Source organism: Leptonychotes weddellii, chromosome 1, assembly GCF_054177405.1.
Source record: "Leptonychotes weddellii isolate Sample4059 chromosome 1, ASM5417740v2, whole genome shotgun sequence".
Classification (NCBI taxonomy): Eukaryota; Metazoa; Chordata; class Mammalia; order Carnivora; family Phocidae; genus Leptonychotes; species Leptonychotes weddellii.
In genome coordinates this window covers 138,933,488-138,952,422 of record NC_138369.1, presented here as the reverse complement: position 1 = coordinate 138,952,422, position 18,935 = coordinate 138,933,488, and the positions used below count along the sequence as shown (strand labels likewise).

General features: G+C 37.5%; 1 protein-coding gene across 29 annotated transcripts in view; it reads right to left on the bottom strand.

Annotated features, from left to right (window-relative positions):
* ZBTB20 (zinc finger and BTB domain containing 20) overlaps positions 1-18,935 on the bottom strand; it is a 764,927-nt gene that overhangs the window by 181,772 nt on the left and 564,220 nt on the right. For all 29 annotated transcript variants that reach the window (XR_014138210.1, XM_081796727.1, XM_081796734.1 and 26 more), the window contains one exon: positions 1,237-1,276. The gene's annotated coding sequence lies outside the window, so the exon portion shown is untranslated. The remainder of the gene's footprint in view (positions 1-1,236; positions 1,277-18,935) is intronic.

The following is an 18,935-nucleotide window of genomic DNA, read 5'->3' as shown; positions in this document are numbered from 1 at the left end:
CAACACAGAGAATAAGGAATAACAAGACTTGTCAGGGGCAGGGAGGATCCACCCCTGCTATATAAATGCATTACACACAGTCCCCGTCGTCTTTGGGGAGTTTCACCAATCTCCCTTCTCTGTCAAATGGCTGTCACTTTGGACTTTAGCCTTATGGTCTGTCCTTTGGGGGATTCTGCTCTCCTGAATGTATTTGCAACTATCTTCTAGGAATGTTAGTGGAAGCCACACTCATGCAGGCAAGCCAGGGAACCCCCTTTCTGTGCAAATGATTACCACACAAGAAATACCTCAGAGTGAGAAGTCAGTGAAGTAAGACAGATGCTGCGAATAAGGGACAGCGTTCACCAGAGAGCTCAAAGCAGCTGGGAAGATGCTGATGATTATTTATCACATAAGGTGACTGCCCCTACCTGTAGCATGTCTCGGGCGGTGTCTCATGTAGTTGAGTGACTAAGATTATTTGGGTTCATTGCTGTAGAATCTCTTACAAGCAGCCCGCGGTAAAACTTACCCAACCCATTCCATGCAGCCTGGTTTGGGCTTTAAAGAACAAATATTCTCTCTTTTCATCTGAAATCAAGTTTCCTCTTTTTTTTTTTCTCCCTTTTCAAATGACTTCCCATCTTTTCTAAAAAAGGACGGTACCTTCTATAGCCCTCTTGGCACACATAATCCCAGATTTCTCTCTCTCTCTCTTTTTTTTTTCCTGGACTTGCGATGACAGGCACAATTTTAGCCTAAATGGATCAAGCCTTATAGTTCACGCTTGTACTTCTTGAGTAAAAGAGTATTGGAGATTTCGTCCATAAATGAAAGCTCTGACCCAGAAGTTCAAATTAAAAACTATTGGACCTAGAGATGGGGGTATAACTGAAGAATAAATAATTACCCACTGACTGACAGTGGAGCAAAAGCCTGACTGTTGCGGATATCTGGCTGAAGCATGTAAGCTCTAGTGGAGAGGAGCAGTGACTTCTGCAAACAGCAGCTGCGGCTGAGTAAAAGGCAGTCTTTATAGACGTCCAATGCCTGAGGCCCCGGTCTTTTCAGCCCCCTCACGGATGGCAACTACCACCACCACGAATAGCACCGATTCCAAACCCAAAGGAAGCTAATATATAGTGAAGAAGTGCTGGAAACCACAACAAAGTCAACGAGAAAACATGCCAATAAAGATCCGAATTTCCCAAATACGACGCCTTCTTGAAAAGTAAAGAAACCACTTTTACTTACATAAAGAGAAGGGGCAGGCCACAGACTGATGGTCACGGAACTGGAAAAACAAAAACAAAAACAAGGAATTAAAAATAAACCCAGTGATACTGTAGGGAGAAGGAAAACCAATCTAAGTTATACACAGAACTGGTTGCTCCTGAGGATGGGCAGTAGGAGCCTGTTTTATTACCGTAGCCCGAGAAAAAAAAGAGATCCAGACCCATAAAATTTTCCAAAGGTGTAATCTCCTGCTATATGACCAACATAGTATTTCCAGGCACGAGGAATGCCAACCTCTTTCTTTGTAAACTTTATTCTGATCTGAATGATATGGGTATTTTCTTTTTAAAGATTTTATTTATTTATTTGAGAGAGAGAGAATGAGAGAGAGCGAGTACATGAGAGGGGGGAGGGTCAGAGGGAGAAGCAGACTCCCCGCCGAGCAGGGAGCCCGATGTGGGACTCGATCCAGGGACTCCAGGATCATGACCTGAGCCGAAGGCAGTCGCTTAACCAACTGAGCCACCCAGGCGCCCGATACGGGTATTTTCTAGGGCTGTGCTCTTTAATACAGTAGCCACTATCTATACTTACCTATTTAAATTAGTTAAACTTGAATAAAAAAACGAAATGTTTAGTTCCTTAGTCACACTAGCCACGTTTCAAGTGCTCAGTAGCCACCTGTGGTTGGTGGCTGCCTTAGAGGTAGAACATTTCTATCACTGCATAAGTATCTATTGGGCAGCACTGACTAGAATAGGTAAAATCTTTACTGTGTAGTACAGGACAAATTTTAACTAATTTTGACAAAGATGAATACAACTCTGATAAACTTTGGCTCTTCTAAGGGTAAATTCAGTATGTTTAATGTCCAGAAGATCCTCTGGACAGATGTAACACCTACATGCATTATCGCCCCTCAGCTGACAACCTGATGCGACGCAGCCTCGTGTTGTCTTGGTGCAGACTGAGGACCATATACCGCCTCTGCCCCTTCTCTCCAGCCTAGGAGTATCCCCTCCGACAAAATGATTTTAAATGAAAACATCTGTATCTCTAATGATGAAAACCTCAGGTTTGCAGGGAGTTGATCTTAACAGTTTCTCCTTCTGTATTTCAAATCAGATAATTCTCCTTTGTAATCTTCAACTCACAAGCCAAATGAGCTATGATGGGATTGGCCTGCTCACCACTGTTTTAACAGCTTCTCTTATAGAAAAATAAAACAGAAGTAACAGAAGATCCATGAGAGATTAATAAACCAAACAGGGATACTGAAAAAGCAAAGCAGGTCTCTCTACCCACACCCCACTCAAATATATCAAGGACTTAATATATGCTGATTGAATTCTTGCCTCTCTGACACCATGATTTTAACCACTTCATAGAAGGCTTCCAGAAATATGCAAAACAAACCATACTAAAAGGGATCAAGAAGAAGGATGTGATTATATAACTTAGCACAGAATAAGGCTAAAGCAAACACAAACAAACCTGTCAAAGAGATTTCACTTCTCAACAAGTTTTCTAGACAAGTGCACTATCATAGAGGTTCCTCCAAAGGAAAAGTTTCCTCTTTATCACCTATGGGAAACCCTGTCCATGCACATGTAAGTGTGAAGGATGGTGTTGTTCCCCTCCTTGAATAAGAAGAGTTAAGATGAAAATCTGCAGCCTGGATCATAATGTATGCTAACACAAGAGAGGCTGGGAGTCTCCACTGCTTTCAAATTTTTTCACAAAATTGATGAAAACTTTGAAAAGTTTAACGAAAACTTTAAGCAATATAATTAGATTATGTATGATTCATTGAAAGTACATGCAAACTTGAACTATATATAAAGATTGACTAGTCTTCAAAGACTTTAAAGTTCTAAGTTTTGCTACATTCTAGTCCCTTCCACAAGCCAGGATCCCCACCACTGCATCAGTCTATTTTTTAAATCTCCTTCCTTCCTTCCTCCCTCCTTCCCCCCTCCCTTCCTTTCTTCCCAACTTTTCTGAGCTTGCTTTTTTCCCCAACCTTTGGGAAAAAGGAGAAAATGTGATTAGTGGTTATCTATGAAATATGCTCACTTATCATTTCTCTGTTGCACATTATAAACCCAATAACTCTCAATAATACATTACGCTTTTTTAAAACTATACTTAGCATTTGTGTTCTTATATCTGAGCACATAACTTTCCTTTTCAAATTTCAAGGAGCATTTATTCATAAAAGTTAATCAAAGTTAAATTTTTGATGTGATCAAAAGAGATCAATGTAAATTGTACCCAGATTGACTAATACATCCAAGGTCTGGAATGAAAAAGAAATATCTTTTCTGGATGTCAAGTGGTGACACACAGGCTGTCAATGACAGGAATCCAAGATGGAGAGAAAAATCACAGTGTGTATGTCACAGTCTAAGACAAATTAAAGCCAAGTTAAATTGAAGATTTTATTGGATATAATTGTCTTTATATATTAATGAAAAACAATAATACCTATCCCAAATTTAATATTAAGGCTAAAAATTTAATCTCAGAGTTCTTATACAATTTATAAATGTTCATAAACGTCAAAAGGCCCCTACTTCTTGATTGAATTACAATCTGCAATTTTGAGAATATGTATTAATCTACATAGGTTTATTCCTCCTCAGTTCAAATTGTTATTTTATTGATATGTGTGCCCTTTCCGCCTGATATTCACCTTATATGTCTGTAAGTTGTTTTCATCTGAAATGCAAAGAATTATCTATGATAGTTTTGCATACGATGAAAAACATTTGCATTTAGCATGCTAGGCTCAAAGCATAACTATCTAGCAAAGAATATATAACTATGAAGCCCAAATGAATCAGGACCTTAAAACATGGTGGGGAGGCAAGAGTAGTGGGGGGGGGGAAGGGGTGGTTTATGGTGAAGTCTAATTGTGTTCTGTGATTTCCCAGTAGAAATTATTGTATAGTATCAATCTCTAAGGAACCAAATGTATTATTAATTAAATGTATTATTAATAAAGATTAGTCAATTCTGATTTCAGTTTATGTAATGTTCAAGGGCAATGGTTTCCAACATTTTGAGGTGATACAGATCCCTATGAGAATCCCTCCCCCAAAAAACTTCTTAAAAACACCAAGTTTCAAGAATCTTCCAGACTCCATGAAGGTCATCCATGAATTCCAGTTTAGCCACCCTTGGCCTAGGGGAGAGGGGAGAAAATGCCCATGCAATCCCACTGCTTATCACCTCTAGGAAGCTGAACAAGTCACTAGGACCTGGAGCCAGGAGCAAACAAACGTATAGGAAATAGAGCTCTACATGGGTGCGTGTGGCTAGAGACATACAGACTCCTCTAAAGGCCTCCCAGACTCTGACTTACCTAGTTCTTTACAAGTTCTTTTTTTTTTAAAAAAGTCCACAGAGGCTTAGGAACAGTGAAGAAGAGGAGTAGTGAGCAGAGAAATGAGAGGAGTTGCTATTTACTCAGCACCTTCTGTGGCTGCAGGCATCCTGCTAAGTAAATGCTTCTCAAATTTGAATGTGGATATACCCAGGGATGTGGAGCAATGTTAATAGGAGCGCACCAGGCTACAGAATACATAATAAAGACATGGCTGTCTTCTTGGAGGGTCAGTTGTCCTTGTGGCTAAGTAGTTTAAACTCTTATTTATACATACATTTATTTGTCTGATAACTATTTCTTGGATATTATAGAAGAAATAAAACAGCCACTGTTCTTGTCCTCATGGAACTTCTGGTTTGGTGAAACAAGTAAGAGCGTATTGAGGAGTAGAATGCAAAATGTGCATGTATCTGTAGGATGAACCCTGAGACCTCACTGAAAAGTCTCATGTGTGGCAGACTGCTTCAGGCAATGGCCCGCACCCTGAGGACTGACTGGATCACTCACTCCAACCTGAGGATCACCTATGCGGAAGAGTTTGAAAAGCAGCATTAGCAGTAGATCATTTCATCCTGACTAGAAGAGCAAATACTGTTAATTTCCAATTTACTATAGAACAAGGGAGATTTGAGAAATTAGGAAACTTACCCCAAATCCCACAGCTGCTGGGATCTGAATAAGTTTGTACCATTCCAAAGTCTACATATTTTTAACCACTAAATTACACTACATCTAGGTATTTCCCATTTTATGTTTCCCCTTGAAATGAGGGCTCATTCAGGATTTTGTAGGCTAGTTTAAGCTTCTCCTTTGGAAGGAGACAGGTTTGGCTTGATTTGTATTCTAAATATTTCACAGTGCTAAGGGAAAGCTATTATTATACCCATTTTATGGTGCGGAAGCTGAGCCACTTGCCAGCCGAGGTATCTGGCTGAGTTAAAAACGGAATCGGGTTGTCAGTCTTTCATTCCTCTTGACTGACTGAAGCCTAAGCAGCAGTACTGTCCAAGGGCTTTTTTGTACATGGGATTCACACTGGTGGAGAAAGAGTGAGAGAAACTTTGCAAAGGGAAAATAATAGTGCAATACAAAAATGGAAAATAAGTAATCATAACTCACTCACAAAAATTGGTTACTTTTAGCACTGTGAATAGAAAAGAGAGAGCTTATTCATCACAAATGAATCAGAAAATTAGAATGTGTCACAGCATTGATGATAGAGCTGAGGAATTCAGATGAACTGAAGTTCAACACTTATCCTTCTATCTGAAGAGGGTAAATGGTGTGACAACAGGGCAGAAATGACCTCTTACATGCGCCTTTAATCTTTCCAATCTTTTCTCTTCAACCCTCTCTCTAGAAGTTAGGTGGGTTTATATCTTTGTTTTCTATGGGTAGAGATAACATTTTAACATCCTTTTAATGTTCTAGAAGTATTGTGTTAATTAATTCTTATGTGGGAGTCATTCCAAATAGTAGGATGAAGATTTTTACCTTATTGATTTTCCTAATACCTTTCTGGCTTCCGTGTTTTCAAAGGCTGAGGCACTATTGGATTTTTAGATTCATATGTCTTTCAGAATAAGTGCCAGCTTCATAGGTTCCTGTCAATTGATATTCCATCTTTTCTATGGATACATGATTTCCTTTATCTGACAGATTCAAGAAATTTTATGCTAGATTTAATGACATTTCATGCGCCCTGAATTCAGAGGTTTTTAATTCTCTATTTTCTATCTGGCAAAAGGTTTACAAGTTAAAGTCAGATGGAAGGGTTATTCGATGTGCATACAGAGCATGTGCAATCTCCCACTAGCTAGATTTTGGGGTCTCCTGAAGTATTTTCATTCCTTTTGGTCAGTCTTAAGACGACTATAAATGCCACAAATGGTCATTCATATCTTAAGGTCTGCTTCTCAAGACCATCCATTTTTTTTGGATCCATCTTGAGAAGAACGATAAGGAAATCAGTGATGCCTTACCTCTCCTTAATATGAAAAATGTCTACCATAAAAAAAATTTAGGTAATGAAATAATGATCAATAAAAAGAGAATTCAAAACTAAAGTTCAACATTTAGGTCTAGGGCTATTCCTAGGTCTGAAACATTGCTAAGACAACCTGACACTCCACCCCACCCCACACAAATCCTCCCAAGTCTTCCTGATTCTTACAGGTATAGGACCTGAAAGATAAGAACTAAATAAAAGCTGGAGATCTGGGTGGGGTGGCAGGGCAGGGCAGAAGGAAGTGTCAGGGACTGAATTTGTTTAATACATTCAGGATTATTTCTTATAGCTCCTAAAATAGACCTAACTCTGTTATGAAGACAGTCAAGAGCTCTCTACAATCTGATCTCAAACAACTTTTCCTTCTATATCTCAAACTCCTGAATTGTAGCTTCATGGGTTTCAAACAGATTGGTAAACCAGGACCATTTACTATGGTACATTGATATCCTTTAGGGGATGTTAAAAAGGTCTGGCATTGTTATCACATAGTCCAATCAATTAGAAATACCTGGTCATAATGCTGCTCACAGACCACAATTAATGCCATTTGGCACAAAAAGGTTATGTCTATTACAAGGGAAACTCATCCTGAGATTCCTCAGTGTGTAAACACAGAAAGTAACATGTTAGTGGTACAGAGGGCTTTGGAATAAATATGGGCACAGCAGGAGAAAGAAACATCCAGATCAGTGTGAACAGAAGGCTGTCTTTACTCAAATGGTTCCCTCAAAAAAATTTTTTTTTAAATCCAAAGGAAAAAATCACGACATAAAATTTATACCAAAAGATACAAATTAAGCAGGTACTTATACCCAATGATCTGTGAGATACTAAACCAAGAAGACAGCATGGGCACAGTATGTGTTTTAAAGACTTGGAAAGAGCTTTCCACAATATAGATTGAAAAATGTTACTTTTGTCCTTGTCACCATCAACTATTTGCTTAAGAGAATTCAAGATCTTTCACAATCTGGCCCCAATCCACCTCTCTTGGTTTTTGTTTGTTTGTTTGTTTTTGTCCCCACCCCCACCAATGCTGCTTCCTTATATTCTGTGACAGGCTACTGGCTCCTCCCTGAACATGCCTAGGACGTCTTTGTCTTTGAGCCTTTGCTAACAGTTCACACTTGAATCTCCCAAGCCTAGCATAGTGTCCTAAACACAGCATGACACTCCAACATTTGTTGAATAAATGCTGTCTCTCTATTTTAGGAGACAAAGATGATAGAAAAAAGTTGTTAAATCAGTAAATAAATAGCACAAGAGAGAGGTCAAGGAAAAGTTAATTTTAGTGTGTTTTAGGAGTGGGGGCAAGATGAGCTTTAAGATTAGGAAAACCGATGCTCTTTATTCTTGGGTCTAGCCAGTGCTATGAGTCAGTTACTTTTTTGGGAACAAGTTTCAACCTCAAGGTTAAACGAACACAAATGCTCTGTCCATCAGCATATAATGAAAAAGCTGTGCCTATTTCCACATCAGCTCAGTGAAATTAAAATATGCAGTGTCTTTCTCAGAGGCATCATATATGACAGAACTTTTTAAAATAGTCCCCTTTGCCACTCTCGTACAGAAAGAGCTATAAAAACAAAAGTAAATGTTTAAAAAAACATTGGGATAATTTTGCTTCAGAAAGAAAAAGCTGAGGTATATCTTCATGGTTTTCTGACTATAACAGTTGTTATAAATAATGATCGACATTTTTGTCCTAAGGCATAATGATATTAAACCGTCCAGTGAAGAATTTAAGTTAAGACTTAAAGATGAACATCCTAAATGTGCAAGTGGTAAATAATCAAATAGATTGCTATGAGCAGTTATGAAATTTCTATCTTCATGGCTATTTAAAAACAGGAAAGATCTTCATCTATTCTGGATGGAATAAATGCAGCTCTGCCTCCAGTCAGGAGATGGATTCAATAACTTCTTTCATTGTGATTAGCTCTTTATGGCTACAAAAATCCTATAACATGTTGATCCTAAAAATTGTACAGAATCACAACACAGTTGAGTAAAATACATTCTACAGTTTGAAGAGGATTAGGCAATACAAAAAAATCTGTAAGTTACTAAATTCAAAATAGTATCTATAATGCTTACGTCTTGATTCAATTTGCCAAGTGTATATGTCACAAATAGAATTGAGGAAAAATATACTTGAATCAACTATAGTTTAAACATATGATTAGCTAGAGTAAAACATTCTAACAATTAATTCTTTCATGTCTAAGAAATGTAGCTGAATATTTCATAAACCTGGTATGAATATGCATATAAACTCTATCTCCAATTTAAAAAAAAATTAGAAAAGACCAGAAAAATAATATAAGAACTCACTATTATTATTCCCAGGACTATCTTCAAAGACATCAGGAGAATCAGTGAACAAGTCCTTTTAAATGATCAAAATGGGCCCCATATGATTAAGAATGTAAATCTAATAACAGACTTAGAGAAAGCTCTCACAGGGGTAGCAAGTTACTGGCCTTCTTGTTTATTTACCTTGCACTTTTGGAGTTCAGCAGAAGTGTCCATTACATACAGCACACGGGGTTAGATGAACAGTTCCAATGACCTTGTCTGAACCAACTTCATTTAAAGCAGTTTGCTACATTTCTTAATTAGAAGATGAGCCTATTCTATCTATGGCCCACATTTGGACTGGATCACTGAACTATTGCCCAACTCTTATAAGCAAAGCACTAACATGTACCAATCAACAGGCAGCCCATAGCAGAGGCATCAGGAAGGTCAAAATACACACACATAAGAAATTGGCAGTACATTATAGAAGAAAGCTATTTCTAAAGATGGACTTTGGCTACTGAAGCCTTTGAGTGTTATTCAACTTTGTTAGGAAAAAAATCAGTACCAATATAACTTGTAATAATCTGGTTAAATAAAAATATTGGGAGAAAGAAATACAGTTTTATTTTGCAACACATTATTTTCATAAGAACATGAATCAAAGAGATAAACTATGCCAATTTCTTCAAGCTAACTTGTTACAGGATATTGTTCTAGTCTTCATTAATGATTTCTTGAGGCTGGTTATGCTATGATCAGGATTTGGAAGGATAGAGGTCTAAGACCTTTCAAAAGAAACATTTTTGTTGTTGTTGTTCAATATCACTACAGAAAAAAAAAAAAAGCTTTAAGCTGACTTTGACAATTGAACTAGGATAATGGTTGCTGCTTGTAGCCATTGCTTATGCTGTTTCAAATGACAGGATCAAGCTAACCACCAACTTGAATTTTGAAAAGTTATGGTACAATAAGCAATAACGTCAGTTGTTAGAATTCATAAAACTTACACCAAAACTTATGGATGCAGCAAAAGCAGTTCTGTGAGAAAATTCATAGTGATAAATGCCTAACTCAAGAAATAAGAAAAATCTCTAACAAGAAAAATCTCAAATAAATGACCTAACTTTACACTTTGAGGAACTAGAAAAAGAACAAACAGAGCCCAAAGTTAGTAGAAGAAAGGAAATAGAAAAGATCAAAGCAGAAATAAATGGAATAGAGACAAAAAAAAATAGAAAAGATCAATAAAACCAAGAGCTGGTTCTTCCAAAAGATAAACAAAATTGACAATCTTTAGTTAGATTCACCAAGAAAAAGAGAGGGCTCAAATAAATAAAATCAGAAAAGAAAGAGGAGACATTAAAACTGATACCACAGAAATACAAAGGATCTAAGTGGCTACTATGAACAATTTATATGCCAACAGGTTGGACAACCTAGAAAAAACGGATAAATTTCTGGAAACATGCAACCTGAATCATGAAGAAATAGAAAATCCAAACAGACCAATTACTAGTAATGAGATTGAATCAGTAATTTAAAAACTCCCTATAAACAAAAGTCCATGACCAGACAGTATCACTGGTGATAATGTTTTATCAAACAGTCAAAGAAAAATTAATACTGATTCTTCTCAAATTCTTTCAAAAAATAGAAGAGGAGGGAACATTTCCAAACTCATTTTATGAGGCCAACATTACCCTGATACCAAAACCAGACAAAGATACCACAAGAAAAGAAAATTACAGGCCAACATCCCTGATGAATATAGACTAAAAATTCCTCAACAAAATATTAGCAAACCTAATTCGACAATATATTAAAAGGTTCATTCACCATAATCAGGTAGGATTTATTTCAGGGATGCAAGGATGGTTCAACATCTGCAAATCAATCAGTGTGATACACCACATTACAAAATAAAGGATAAAAATTGTATGATCATCTCAATAGATGCAGATGAAGCTTTTCCTCTAGGATCTGGAACAAAACAAGGATGCTCACTTGTGCTTTTTTTTTTTTTTTGATTTTTTTTTTTTAAGCTTTATTTATTTATTTGACAGAGACAGCGAGAGAGGGAACACAAGCAGGGGGAGTGGGAGAGGGAGAAGCAGGTCTCCCGCCGAGCAGGGAGCCCGATGCGGGGCTCAATCCCGGGACCCTGGGATCATGACCTGAGCCAAAGGCAGACGCTTAACAACTGAGCCACCCAGGTGCCCCTGTGCTACTTTTATTCAACACAGTATTGGAAATCCTAGCCAGAGCAATCAGTCAGGAAAAAGAAATAAAAGGCAACTATATTGGAGAAGAAGAAGTAAAACCGTCACTATTTGCAGATGACATGATACTATATATAGAAAATCCTAAAGACTCCACCAGAAAACAAAACAAAACAAAAACTGTTAGAACTAAGAGTGAATTCAGTAAAGTTGCAGGATACAAAATCAGTACACAGAAATCAGTTGCATTTCTATACACTAACAACAAACTATCAGATAGAGAAAGTAAGGAAACAATTCCATTTATAGTTGCATCAAAAAGAATAAAACACCCAGGAATAAATTTAATGAAGGAAGTGAGAGACCTGTAGAATGAAAACTATAAGATATTGATGAAAGAAATTGAAGACACAAATAAATAGTAAGATATTCTGTACTTGTGGATTATAAAAATTATTATTGTTAAAATGTCCATACTATCCAAAGCAATGTACAGATTTAATGCAATCTCATAAAAATTGCAATGGCATTTTTCACAGAAATTGAAGAAAGAATTCTAAAATTTGTATGGAAATACAAAGATCCCCCCAAAACCAAGGAATCTGGAGAAAGAAGAACAAAGCTGGAGGCATGAAGGTCCCTGATTTCAACCCTATTACAAAGCTATAGTAATCAAAACAGCAAAAACAGTATGGTATTGGCATTAAAAGAGACACTTAGATTAACAGAACAGAATAGAGATCCCAGAAATAAACTCACTCACATATGATCAATTAATTTATGACAAAGGAGCCAAGAACATGCAATGGGGAAAGGACAGTCACTTCAATAGATGGTGTTGGGCAAACTGGATAGCCATACACAATAGAATGAAACTAGACCACTACCTTATACCATATACAAAAATTAACTCAAAATAGACTAAAGACTTGAATGTAGAAGAAACTCCTAGAAGAAAACATAGGTGGTAAGCTCCTTGACATTGGTCTTGGCGATGACTTTTTGAATTTGATACCAAAATCAAAGGCAACAGAAGCTAAAATAAACAAGTGGGACTATGTCAAACCAAAAATATTCTGCACAGCAAAGAAAACCATCGACAAAATGAAAAGGCAACGTACTGAATGGGAGAAAATATTTGCCCGTGTATCCAATAACGGGTTAATATCCAGAATATATATAAAGAACTAATACAATTTAATAGTAAAAAAAAATCCGATTGAAAAGTGGGCAGAGGATTTGAATAGACGTTTTTTCCCCCCCTTTTAAAGATTTTATTTATTCAAGAAAGAGGGGGAGAGAGTGTGTGTGCACAGACACAGGTGCATGCGTGGGGGGAGGGGCAGAGGGGCAGTGAAAGACTCTCAAGCAGACTCCCTGCTGAGCGCAGAGCCCAACACGGGGCTCAGTCTCATGACTCTCAGATCATGACCTGAGCTGAAACTAAGAGTCAGACACCTAACCAACTGAGCCACCCAGGTACCCCGGATAGACATTTTTCCAAAGAAGACATGAAGATGGTCAATGGGTACAATGAAAAGATGCTCAATGTCACTAATCATCAAGAAAATGCAAATCAAAACCACAATGAAATATCTCCTCACATCTGTTAGAATGGTTATTTATCAAAATGATAAGAAATAAGTGTTGGCATGGATGTGGGGAAAAGGGAACCATTGTGCACTGTTGGTGGGAATGCAAATTAGTGTAGTCATTATGGAAACTGGCATGAAGTTTCCTCAAAAAATTAAAAATAAGACTACTATATGATCCAGCAATTCTACTTCTGGGTATTTATCTGAAGAAAATGAAAATACTAACTCAAAAATATATATGCATGCTCATGTTCAATGCATTATTTTTTTTACAATAGCCAAGATATGAAAACAACCTTAGTGTTCATCAGTGGATGAATGAATAAAGAAGATGTAGTATATATACACAACGGAATATTATTCAGTCATCTCAAAAAATGACAGTTGTGACAGCATGGATGAAACTTGAGGGCATTATGCTAAGTGAAATAAGACAAATAAGAAAAAGACAAATACCATGTGATGTCACTTATATGTGGTATTCAAAAAACAAAAAACAAAAACCAAGCTCATAAATACAGAGAACAGATTTGTGGTTGCCAGAGGTGGGGGTAGGGGGGTGGGCAAAATGGGTGCAGGTAGTCAAAAGGTACACTGTTGCATTTATAAAATAAATAAGTGATGGGGATATAATGTGCAGCATGGTGACTATAGTTAATCATACTCTACTGAATATTTGGAAGTTGCTAAGAGAGTAAATCTTAAAAGTTCTTATCACAATAAAAAAAATTCTGTAACTACACATGGTGACAGGTGTTAACTAAACTTGTGGTGATCATTTTGCAATACATACAAACACTGAATCATCATGCTGTATACCTGAAACCAATATATCATTCTAATATAATGTATGTCAATTAAACTTCAATAAAAAAAAGAATTTATAGAACTTACTCATGGCCTGTCTCCCTCCATCTCTTCTTATTCCCACATCCATATTTTCACCTCCACATGCCTATCATATCAGGCAGTTGAAGAAAAAGAAACAAATGTAACTGGGACTACCTCTGTGGGGACACTCTCAGTCAGCTCTCTGTCCTCCTCAAGTCCAACTTGCTCTCAGTTATCTGAAAATCTATTAATTTAATTCAGTACTTCCTCCCAGGGGAATCTGCATTTTCTTAACTGTCTTTACAAGATCTAGATTCAGGTTTTTCCACAATGGAGGAAGTATGGCAATTATGTTTGTATGTGGTGGTGGTGGTGGATTCTGCTTTGGACTTTCCAAATTTTTCAATTTTACTGCTTCCCCAATTCAAGAAACAAATGTAGCTTATAGTTTAAATGCAAGCAAAGATATATATATTCGTGTGCATGCGCCACATATATTTTTTTTCTCTCAAAAGTAAAATATTTTGGGATTTTTCTGTCCATACACTCAAGAATTGTTGTTCCTACTGATGTCAGAGTGGTTTAGGCAGAAGCAGAAGAAAACAGGGATTTTTGCATTGACACTTCACTAGCATATTCTTCGGTAGTGATTTCCTCACAGTTAATTTCCACTGGTTCCTGGCCCTTGGTTAGCATATGCTCAAGGAGTCTTTTTCACAGTATCTCTCTTCCCTAGAAAACCCTGCCTGCGAAATCTCCCGTAAATACCTGAATTCTCAGATTCACCTATTAATGATCTAGGCATTGAGGATGTTTCCTGCCCGCTTTTTCACCTCCTACTTCAGTAAGGGCTCAGACTGTAAACAAGCTGGTAGGGATCCTCCAGGCCCAACTCTGGCGGAGCTCATCTCAGCAGCCAGGGAACCTGTGGCAGTCTGCGAAACACAATTAGGAAAATAGAAAGGATTCGCCCATACTTTCAGGAAGAAAGTATTTTGTTTCCAAGATGAGACCCAGAAAATAAGGCACGTTAAAGAGAGTGAGCAAGATAATACGATTTTAAAAAGAGTCCAGTGGAGGTCAATTGCAAGAAGTGCAGATTTGCCAAGGTGTTCTCAACCGCAGCTTCATTTGCCGTGCCCGACTGTGGCCCACACCAGACACTTCGAGGGAAGTCCATTCTTCTCTGACCAGTGAAGCCCTAAGCACTCGTTGTGCAAAAGGGTTCCTTTCTTGTCTCCAAAGGCAATCAATTTGTGTCTCCAGAGTCTGAGGGTTCATAGCTTTCTTTTAATTTTACAAGTCTGCACGTGCATGGTTCTTCCTACATGATTTGGTCCTGAGGAAGTGACCCACCCACAACTCCACAGAGCTAATTAACCCCATACTGAGCGGCTTTTTTCCCTCATTTCACACATCCACTCAATGCTTTAAATGACCCAGCAGTAGCATGATCAGATGATTTTTTTTTTCTTCTCAGTGAGAAAAGCACAATGATGGGAGAGCTAGGATATAACTGCTCTAATTCAAAACAGCAGTGTAACCCGAAAATATTACCAAATAACATTTTATCAGAAGGTGCAGAAATGCTCAAAAATGCTTGAATTAAACACTTTCATGTTACTCATTCAATGTACCGAGGTCAAATAATACATAACAAATATTGAGGTAGAGAAGTTTGATCTATATCCAGAATTTTTTTTAACATCTCATTTTACTAGAAAAGATAAAAAAGACCCAATCTTCCTCCTTGTCTTTGACAGCTTCAAGAAAAGGGCCAATGAGAAGAATGATATAACCCATCTTTTTTTTTTTGTCCACTTCAAGGAATAGGCCCAGGTTTTCCCAGATTTATTTTTGCCACAAAGTGATTGCCTTGAAAACTCTGAGATGATCACTGTTTTCTAACTTTTCAAAAAAGAAAAAAGTGAACATGATGATGGTGGGTGATTTAATGGAATCAGCTTGTCAATGTGATGAAACTGAAAATGCTTTTACAGAATATGTCCACATGCTAAAATAAAAAAAGTCTTTAACATAATGTATATAGCATAGAGTGGTTTTTGTCATGGCAAAAGAAAGGAGTATCATTAATTTAGACAGTAAGTGTAAGGTTCTGCTAGAAACCCTCATGGATAAATCATGGAAATACTTCTCGGGCAGACAAATGGAGCCAGACAAGTCCTAGTTCGTTTAGGAGCTATTGAAAGAGCCATCAGATTTTAAGTCTGTCATCTCTGCTACATGATAAGAAAAATTCTGGGCTATTTCCTTTGGTTATACTAGTCTATGGCTTCAGAATTTTAAAGATTTATACATCAATGGACAAGAAAATGACCTCCCCTGAATGTCCCATCTTAGGCAAACTATCAGCTCCCTCACATTCTCAAAAGCATGTGTGCCAAATTGGCTCATTCTGGTATGACTTGGTCATAGAGCATGCACATCTTGTGTGAACTTTCAACCTCTTTTTCCTCTGCAAAGTGATTTATGCACACACAAGTACATGTCCAACATGCCCAAGAATTCCATAGTTCTTAGCACAGCAGACAGTCAGTACAAGGGAAAACCTATCTAATATTTAAAATTCTTGTTTGAAGTGTCTTAAAAACTATGCTTTGGAACCAAAGACCTTGTGAAAATTCTAAAACACATTCACTATGGCTCCCTAAGCTTCTTGTAGGTATGGCTACCCACCGGGAGTGTTAGGTGGGTAAAACTGATTCAATAGGCAAAGAAGGGGGTCCAATGAGGCACAGTTTTTTTTTTTTTTTTTTATCTACAGTGGTCAGAAATTTTATATTTGACATATAGCCTAAATCAAGCTCTTTGGCTGAAACTGCTTCATCTGGTAATCCTACAGTCGGGTTGTTGTGATTTCAAAGACTCCTGCCCATCAGACTTTTCCAGCCTCACTGACGCTTGGGATTCTGAAGCCCTTACCATGGCCTATGAAGCCCAAGCCCTCACTACCTCTCTGAATTCATTTCCCATCACTTTCATGTAAAATTGGTCCAATTACCAATAGAATGTGGTTACCTAGGTGGGTGAAAAAGGACAGGAATGTGAATGGGATTAAAATGAATAAATCAATAAAAATTAGTGACTTTATGCCCTTGTTAAAATTCAACTATCTCATTGGAGAACCTAACTAAGTCTCTGAACTTTTCTTGAGAATTGGTCAGATAAGGGAGACTATGCAAAGAACTGCCCAGATGGAGGCATGTATTCATTAATTTAAAAATGTTTTTTCAGAGTCTATTATTAAAAACTCTGCTAACTGGACTCCACACCTGCTCTCAAGGACCTTTCACTCTAATGTATGCTTTAGAAAGTTACGCCTCCATTATCACTGACAGGTTATTAGCCCACTTAGGTAAGTTATCATAAACATAACCTCTCTTCTTGTTCCTTATTCATTCTTTTCACCTGCCCTGTGACATCCACTAAGCCCTCATGAATGACCTCTTTGTGGTCTATCTTATCAACTCTGCTAATTCCTACTTAGGTAAGAAACCCCTTCCCCACTACCAATTACATTTTCTTTCTCAAACAGCTGAGAAAATATTATAAAAGTCTGCCCAGAACTATTTAAGTGTTAGAAATGGGTCCTTACAAACTTATTTGAAACTATTTTTTTTTCTTTTTTTGGAACAATTAATGGGGCCTCAGCCCCTAGGAAGAATATCTTGAGTTACAGGCAAATTATGAGCCAGGTCTGCCAGACACAGCACTCACTACTCTCTAGGATAGGACATTTCAGCACCCAAAAGAGGATCCCAGTCTTATTCAAGTAATCTCGGTCTCAGAGAGGATTTAACGGAGCATGTGTCTCTGGTCTCTAACCTCCTTATAAGGAGGTATCCCTCCATCATATTTTAGTCTTTTCTAAACTTAGAAATCGTAGGTCAGTGTCAATGAACATGACATAAAGAACACTAACTCCTCAGCTTATTAAACTTTTTCTTCCTCATACGCCTTTTAAACAAAAATGGAAGAATGTAATATATGTGCAGAGCAGCAAGTGTTCTCTCTCCACTTCTTTTCAGATGCTTCCTTTTTATGGTGATGGAATTACAAATACCATTGTTTTACCTCCACGTTAATACTCTTATTATCTTGCATAAACAGAAGTGAACAAATACGTACATGACACCAATCAATCCCTTCTTCAAAAATGTGGTTTTCATCTTTCTAAATAGTAGAAGAAGAATTAATGAATTCAACTTGTAGTTTACCTGTTTATATTTTGAATGTTAATAAAGCAAAACCAAATTATTGTAGAGTTCTTTTCAGATTTACATCAGCCATTAACACTCTCCATGCCAGCACAGGATAGGGGGAGGGAGGGACTAATGACAGTGGGTCCAAGCCCCCAGAGTCAGCGGGTAAGGGCCTTGAGGGGCTGGAGAGGATGTTAAGCTGCTAGAGCAGGAGATTCTGACCTGTTGGGTAGGTAGGAGATATTTGCTGGCAGTGAAAAGATTATTTTTGTAGAACAAATGGCTAGGAGGAGGTCATTTGGGGCATTACGTGAGAGCAATATCAAAACCAAACATAAAAGCATTATTAGGGGACTAGGGAAAAGGGAAATCACTACCTGTTCCATCTCCTCGTTGGTTTTCCTTCTTCGCTAGTGTGCTTTCTCTTTCCATCACTACCTACTCTGTCCCCTCCATTCTTCAAGTTCTTTCCTTTACCTCTTTATAATAGAGAAGCATGTAAGGACAATTTTAGAGGATAGTAAAACCAAAAAAGACTTTAGACAAAAAAGGCTTCTGACAATATACTTTACATTATATATATAAGCAAATACAACCTATATTTGATTGACCAAGAACTAGAAACTGGGACTTTTGAGATTTAAAATATTCATGATATGTCTGGTCATATTAATCTCTAGACCAGCTGGTTTTCAGCAGTGCTGGAAAGAGCTTTAATAGAGTCATGAGTAGGGAAAAAATGGAATTTTATAGGGATTTATATTTGTAAGGAACTTCTTTAGGGTTGTTTATTGAAATTCCCCCCAATTATTTTTTGAACTTATACATAGACAATATCAAGAGAAAGAGCTTAAAAATTCTCACAGGGTTTAGGAAACCACTAAACCCACTGTATTATGTTCATCACAGTCACTCAAGCAAGTAGAGGATAAGTAGAGCATGGTATCTCACAGTGAATAACATGCTTGGCTACCTCGCCAGTCTGACATATGGAGACTAGGTCCACAGGAACTGTGCTCTCCTTATGAAAAACACAGAGAGATACCTAGGTTCGTCTGAATGCATAGGGCATGAGGGGTTAGCTGTACAGTGTCATCTGGGAGGTACCTAAAAGTATTCTCTAACCAAGCCCCAACTTTTTAG